The sequence below is a fragment of the Meleagris gallopavo genome, chromosome 30, assembly GCF_000146605.3.
Source record: "Meleagris gallopavo isolate NT-WF06-2002-E0010 breed Aviagen turkey brand Nicholas breeding stock chromosome 30, Turkey_5.1, whole genome shotgun sequence".
Taxonomy (NCBI): Eukaryota; Metazoa; Chordata; class Aves; order Galliformes; family Phasianidae; genus Meleagris; species Meleagris gallopavo.
The window spans coordinates 348,076-356,040 of record NC_015040.2 but is presented as its reverse complement, the minus strand read 5'-3'; positions in this window follow the sequence as shown (position 1 = coordinate 356,040).

The following is a 7,965-nucleotide window of genomic DNA, read 5'->3' as shown; positions in this document are numbered from 1 at the left end:
TGAGAGCGGTCCTCCTGAGGCTGAGCCGTACCGGGAGCTGCGCCCCAGGCCCCAGAGCGCTCTCCTGTGCTCTCAGTTCCGCATCAGACTCAGATGACGGCAAGGATTGAAACAGAGCTGCTCCAGAGGCCGTTGTGCCTCATAACCTCAGTGCCCCGTGGCAGGAGGTGACCTCTGTCCGCCCCTCCGGGCTTATTCCGCAGCACTGCACTGCTGGCCCAGGGCAGTGTCCTCAGCTGCCCACAGGACCTCGTGTCTCCCCACATCACTGCACCCCAGGGGAGGAAGCGTGGCTCTGGTCATCAGGACTGGTCCACACAGGCTTGCGTGGGGCAGAAAATCTCTTGAGGCTGCTTTGGTGTGATTTGGGCCAAAACCCTGGCAGTGGGCCCTGCCCAATGCGTGTGCTCAGGTGCGGGCCTGTAGCCTAGGAGAGCTGGCCATGCTGTGCTCACCCCAAGGTGTGTTGGTAGCCATGGGCTTTGCTCCTACGCACCTCCCTTCCACCTTTTTCTCTGTCCCTTCACCATCATGGAAACCAGGCTTAGCTTAATGCACTGTCTTCATCCTCTAGCCTCAGACAACAATATTACATCCCCCTCCAGCATGCAATGACCCTTTTGCCTACCTCAGCACTGGCATACGTGCCCCTTTGATGTGTTTCCTACCATTCCCTCTGACTGCTCAAAATACCAAGTATTTGGAGGTTGTTTTCAAGCAACTGATCTTTATTCCATGCACTAGCCTGGCTAGAATACAATATAGTGAGGCCTGGGAAGTTGATCCCTGGTCTCTTCTTGTTTCATAGCTCTGCATCTCATATTGCTCCTCTGAAATCAGCTACTGTGCCAAATTCAGTAGCATAACCTGATACCAGGTGGTTCCAGGACAGATGCTCAATGGTCACTCTTCATTTCCCTACCAGAGAGGCAGGAAAATGGATGCAAGGGCAGAATCATGAGTCTTAGAGATCGTTTGGTTCCTATCTCTTGGGAAAGGAGGACTTTGGCAATGATATGGTGGGAAATGACATTGTGAGCATGTTGGCTGCATGTACAAGGAGCCACATTCAGTGTGACTGTATGACCTCACTGTATTAACTCTGGGGAGGGGCAGTCTGGGGTGAACAGTCATTTTAAAAATGTGGAAGCTCTTGAGAACACTTGTTTCTCTTTCTTCTGTCTTTGATTCTAGAAAGCGAACGGCAGGAAGGCACCTTGGCATTTAAGGGCTGCTGCCAAAATCCATTCTCCACCAAGGCAGCAGGGACCCTCCAGCTGGAAGAAGATTTCAGGGCAGCCAGGAACCGTGGAATCCGTACCATCATGGGGGTATTGTGGCTGGCCAGGTTCATGCTGGGATGTACAGCGGTTTTGTATGTGGAACAAGCCCAGGGTCAGTATGAAGGGGACTTGCAGACAGACAGATTTGCAGGCTTTGAGGAAAGACAGCCAGCAAACAGAGTGAGAAGAAGAGGCCAAGACACTTTACGAGGGTACGTTTAATGTTCATTTCTATTTTATAAAGCAGAACTTGGTTTATTATTATAGCACATAGTAACATGTCTACAGAATTGCTTTTCTGCCCTTTTCTTGAGCTCAGGAAGGAATCTGCTCTGCAGACACAGTGTAGGAGGACAGCTTTTGCCATGGGGAATAGCAAAGCAGGCAGAGAACCCAGGCTGCTGGGTGAATAGAGTGCTGTGCACTGAGCAGTTCTGCTTTGATCACAGCAATTTTGGGCTCATGCATGAGTACTGTGAGGAGTCATCAACATCTTTCCTGCAGGTGGGAGGAGTCTTGGGCATTTACCTGGAGGGATGGCGCTGGCTGGTCTTTCTATCGCCAGTGAGGATGTTGTTGACTGGGTGTGAGACCTCTGTCATGCTGCCAATTGATGTGGGCTATACTGTTGGCTGCTCTTACATTGATAGTTGTTCTCTCTACCATTGCTAATGGGTGAGTGTACACGCTAAGTCATCTGTTGTGAAGTAAAGTTGGGGTTTGCGGCCCCCCCTGTTGAAAAATTGCTATGAGAGCTGGATCCGTGAGGATTTTCCACTTGAGGAGAGAGACAGGGCTCAGCTTAAGAATACTCAAGCTTGTGCTGGAGCTCAGCTGTGTTTGCTTGCTCTCAAGATGGTTCCTGGCCCTAAAATTGATTCTGGGTTATTTTAAGTCTGCCTGGCTGTAGTTCCTGGAAAGCGATCCTGTGTTAGTGGGCAGAAACAGAGCAGAACGTGATACACGCACAAAGTCTGGAGTGTGCCAGAGTCCTTCAGAACTTGCTGGGAAATGCTTCTTGAATGGGATGGAGCGCCATGCTTTCAGCCCAGACAATCAAATGTGCATGTTTGGGCTGGAGCTGGAACCCAGAGCTTGGCAGTAGAGCTGAAACAGGCAGGACCACGGTGCTTGCAGCATTTGCTTGTGGAATTCAAAAGTTCATGGCCACTTGCTTCTGCTATGGTGGATTTGGAAATGATGGACAACAGCTGTCCTAGGGGTTGGGTCTTCTCAAAATTAGATACCAAAAGTGGCCAATAGCTCCCTCACAGAGCAGGACTACTCTGTGTCTCTCCCAGTAAAATCTGAAAGGGCTTTTACTGTGATTCTTTCAGGTATCTTTGAGTCCATTCAGATAAAACATTCCAAATCTTTATGATTAAAGGGATGAAGGACATTTCTTGCAAAGGATGACAGTCTGCCAGACCAGAGACTGTGGCTGCCCAGGGCTAGAGTTGATCACAATTTTCATAATGCAGATAGAAAGAAATGGAGTTAGTTCATGTGTTCATTGTTTATCCTATCTTCTGTAGTCCTGTGAGGAAGAAGGAAGAGCAGTGCACAAGTGATATTTCCATTCCTCACAAGATCTCAGGGAAGGTCACTGGAAGCCAGTGATCTTATGAAACTCAGGGACTTAGGTAACCAGACACTGTTTTCAAAAATGACTTAGAGCTTGAATTCTCCTGACTTTCAGTAGGCCTGAAGCATCCAAATGCCATATGCTTTAAAAAATGGAGCCTGACTTCCCAAGTTAGAAATGACTTCTGAAAACTTTTTTCTGAAGCCTCAGACATTGGTTGGCCAACACTGAAGTAAAGCAATACTAAATTATCTGTTGTGTAAGCAACTGAAGGCCACACAGTAAGTTTGAGGCAGGATTGGGAACAGGCCTGAAGTGTCTGGCTCCAAATCCCCTGCTGAGAGCTAAGGACCACACCACTGGCTCTTTGGTTTTCCCTCTGCTTTCCTAATGCCCTCTGAAGCAATTGCTGTAGGAAGAGAAAAACTCCACTGGGGAACGTGCAAGATCTGTTTAAAGACATCTTAGCAAATGTACATTAAGATAGCTGGAGATTCATTGTTTCTTGGCCCTTGGGAGGGCAGTCTGTTGTTGAGAGAATGATGGTGGGCAATGCAAGGAACACTGCCAAAGCACAGTGGCTGGGCTCGTGCCTCGGGCACTACCCATGCTGTGTCAAGTGACCCTGAGAGTCTCCCGTGTTCTGTGTCCAGATCTCTCCTTCAGGATTTCCAGCCTGTCAGTGAACTGTCTGTTTAAAGTCTCCTTTTTCACAAGTGGATACACCACTTGAGATGAGAAATCTATTGAAGAATGATGTTTGAAGCTCTGCTCTCCTGGGCTAAAGAATACAGCAACAGATGTCACCAAGTGTACTGGTGTCGATGTAAACCAGCAAAAGCCATCCCCTGCAGAATTACTGACTCACTGCTTTTGTAGATTCCCAGAACTCTGCTAGGCCCTGATGCTATTTTGTCTAGAAACAAATGTAGAGAGGTGCACTGGTGGTTGAGCATCTTCCCTGATATGTCTAACCACATTTATTATCCTTCTTTGGGACAATCAGAAAAGTCATAGTTTTAGGTTTGGTTTACTCACAGGCTAATGCTTTAGTAGCAAAATAAATGAATTAACAGTAAGTTTTATTACTGCAAGTTTAAATGGCAGTTTTTCTCTCTCTCCTTTTTTTTTATTTAATTTATTGTTATTTTATAGCGTAGGTATGTAGGTGGCATATCTTGACTACTGCAATCATCTGTCCTATAAATCCACACCTCTAACATACATCTGAACCTCTAAATATATTTAACCATAGTGTATTTCAGTAGTGTTTATGCCAGCACTTCAAATATTTGCTTTGGAATTTGCTTTCCAAGATCCACAAAACTTTATTTTTTAGAGAGAGACACTAATTTCAGTTCAGCCTTCATTTGAGATATCTTTGTTTCTAAGACTTTCTTTAGTTCTGAGACTTACAGAATTAAAATACAATGAAGCTGAACTGCATTATATGGAGTTCAACTGGTAGCTTCCCTTTCTCAGCCTGATGAGTGTGTAAGACCTGGGCTGCCAACCCAGCCTGATTGCTCTCTATTTTTGGTGACCGTGTTCAAAAATTTGTAGACCAGTACTGAATGGAAGGAAAGAGGCAAAAAGATTTTGTAGGTCTCTGCTCAGATCTACTGACGATGGTACAGTACATAGTCCTAAGTTCTTCTTCCTCTTCTCTTTTGTGGAAGCCTTCTGCTTGAGGCTTCAGAGCTGTCCGTATCCTTGACTTCTTGTTCATTGAAAGAACTCATTTTGTCAATGCAAGTTAATAAAATCTATTTTCCTTTTATATAGTATGCTTCATACCTCCTATCCTGCCAGATCTTAAAAGCCTTTTATAATATTAACATGCCATGAACAGATCATTTTGTCCATAGCAGAAATGTTTTTGCTCCCAAAGTGGAATATGAGAGATAAATGTATGCATGAGAGAACTTAAAGCAATCTACTTCAACAAGCTAGATCTGGTTCTTCCATCCCTGAATGTGTTTAAAAAACGTCTGGGTGTGGTGCTCAGGGATGTGATTTAGCAGGGGGTTGTTAGATTTAGGGAAGTATGGTTAGGCTGAGGTTGGACTTGATGATCTTGAAGGTCTTTTTCAACCTGAGCAATTTTATGATTCTATGATTCTATGATACTTACTGTACCAATTACTCCATTGTGCCAACCTTTTTGTCCTGAGTGGCTGGAACTATGGATTTTCTCCGTCTCTACATTTTGTTTGATTTAAATTTGGGCAGGAAATTAAGATTGCACTGAACTGGACAAAGAAGTGTGACCCAGGTGTCTTCCACTTCTTTCCAACTTGCCATATGGGGAATGTTTACCAACTCTGGAGGAATCAAATATGCAAGCATGTTTGGTGTTCCTTCCTGCTTCTGCACGTAGCACACATTCCTGCTTTACAAGTAATTCCCTGTGGGTTTCCCAGGAAAGCCTTGTGTAAACCCAAGCAGCACTGGATATCTGCTCTGCTTTGATGCCCTGTGGCTTTATATGAAGCCATCGTCAATTAGTATGTAGGTCACTTCAAAAGTAACACCTCCTACTTATTTCCATTGAAACAAGATGCAGAGAGCACAAAAACACTATTTGATAAGTAAATACTCAGCTACAAAACACTATTTTTCAGCACAGTCAGCACCATTAGCTGTGCATTTCCACCAGTGATGAACAAGAGCTGCATGCCGTGCTTGTACAAATCTGCACCAGTGGAGGTGACCCACTGCTGCTGTTGCCACTGCTGAAGTGCCGGATTGTGTGTGGTTCTATTAGAAAATAGTGCTCTGTTTCCTTCCCAGTCTTCTTTAATAAGGAGAAAGTATGAAACAAATACAAAGAATGGAATAAATGCAAGTAAACAAGTGTATTATTCACCAATGCCTTTACATAGCAAATAATAATGTGGAGCAATAAATCGCAGCCAAAGCTGTGATTTAATCTGTCCTTAAACCCATTAAAGTAGAGGCAATTTAGAATTACTGTCTCCTGTAAGGAACAGCACTGACAAATCCATTTGTGAAGTAGGATTTGAATAGGATTATTAGTTTAATGAACTACTGAACAGTTTCCAAGAGAAAGAATGTGTTTAACAAAGGGGAAAGAAAAGATGATTAGTCTACAGCCAGCTGAGCTGTTTGTTGGCAGTGTGATTTCCTGTAAGTTCATGGCTGCCTATTTTTTTCAAGTCAGAATAAAGGCTCAGCTATAGCCTGACTTTAAACAAAACTTGTTATGTCAAGCCCATTAATTAGGAAATGGCCACTGCAGTTGAGAAGATGGATGAAAACGGAATGCTTCAGAAAAAAGGACGTGCATCATATCTCTTCTGTTGCTCTGATCTATGCAAAAAGACAGAGAAGCATCTCAGTGAGTTGTGGGGAATGGAGAGGAAGGACACACTGTGACTGCAGAAAACAGTAGGAATTGATGGGGTGTGGATAAGCTAAACTCTCCACTCACCCCAGCTTTGAAGCTCAGGTACAGTATTTGTGCGGGGAGCTACGGGCTGAGATTCTGTGCTGTGGCAGCCATTTACATTTAAGTTGACACTGTGATGATGTTTGATGTCAGAGGGAGCTGGGCACAGCGTAGACCAGCTTCATTGCTTTTCCAATGCACTGAGATGTGCACAGAGCAGATAATTTCCAGCAGCACTTTAATCTGACTTAATCCCTAACATTGCAGTTCCACAAGCATCTTAGTACAGTAATTATTAGCTGTTATCAGCTCTCTTGTCCTTGCATAATGGGATCTCACCATCGCACTGCTCCCTCTTTTGCATTACTGTTAGCATTGCTTTCCTAATCTGTGTTGCTGCTGGAATGCTTATGGAGAGAATGATGCCCAACTGGAGTGAGCAGCCAGAGATGAGCAGAACATAGGGCTGTCCCATTCAGAGGCAAAGCCAGTCTGCATCAACCTGGAGTCCTGGTAGGAGCAGAGCACACATCCAAATCCCATGTGTCTTGTAGCATCTGCAGTTCTGTAAGTGGGGATTATTAACTCTCATATTTACTCATCAGAAATATCAGTCCATATACAAATACCCTGTGTGACGAACACCAGGATTTTTTTTTTTAAATCAGAATTGACTATAATTTTTTCCCCGCTGGTACTTTAGGTTTATTAGAAACAAGCCTTTATAAAGAGCCGATCCTTGAAAAAAGCAACTTGTTTGTGCATTTCATGATTCTGTCTTTGCTGAGGTTGAGGATAATACTTTCATTGATTTTATGAAAAGGAATTTGGTTTAAATGGCAGTCAGCAGATCTTTCCTGCACCATTACTATCCCAGCCTTAGTCTAAGGTTAGTGAGCTGTTGGTTTCCCCAAAGTCCCAGAGTCAGAGTCCTTTAAATGTAGAAGCTCAATTTTGAGTCTTTATTAAGGAAAAAAAAAATTGACCTCAATGTGGTAGAAAATTCCCTTGAAAGTGAACTCCTGTTTAGAGCAGGAATCATGGCTACTGAAAAGTATTGGAAACTAAAATGTCCCATTTCTGAATTTTACAGTTTATACAGCCAGACTCCCACTTACTGAGTGTGTGTGTTGTTTCTGAAAAAAACCCTGAACCAGAGTGGTAGAAACACTTCAGTAAGCAGATCTGTGGGATATTTAACCAACTTCAACAAAAGAAACTACATGCATGTACCCAAAGAATTGTTGTTTGAAAGAAGCTGTGTTGCTTATGGTTGTCCACACATCAAGTACGGTTTTCCTTACAAGCCCCTGAATTGCATGCCCATGCACAAAGGATTCTCCGTCTTCAAGAGGGCAGCTTTTGGGCATCTCCATGTAGCAACATGGAGGAACACGGCAGGGAAGAGCATGGCCAAATTCTAGCGAAGTTGTCTTGCCTTCTCCCATCATACTCCTGCCCTGGGCAGGATGTAGATCTCTCAGCTCCAAGACCTGGTAAAAATGAGTTCAAGGTGACAGTACATCAGCTGTGTGGCACCTCAGTAAAGGAATGGCTGGAGCTTCTTTCACTGAACTCCACTCTCTCCTTGAGAACATCTTGACAGCATCCAGATCCTTGTACTCCACACATGTAAACCTTTATATTTAGTCATAAAGCCAAAAGAGAAATACTGCAACCAACAG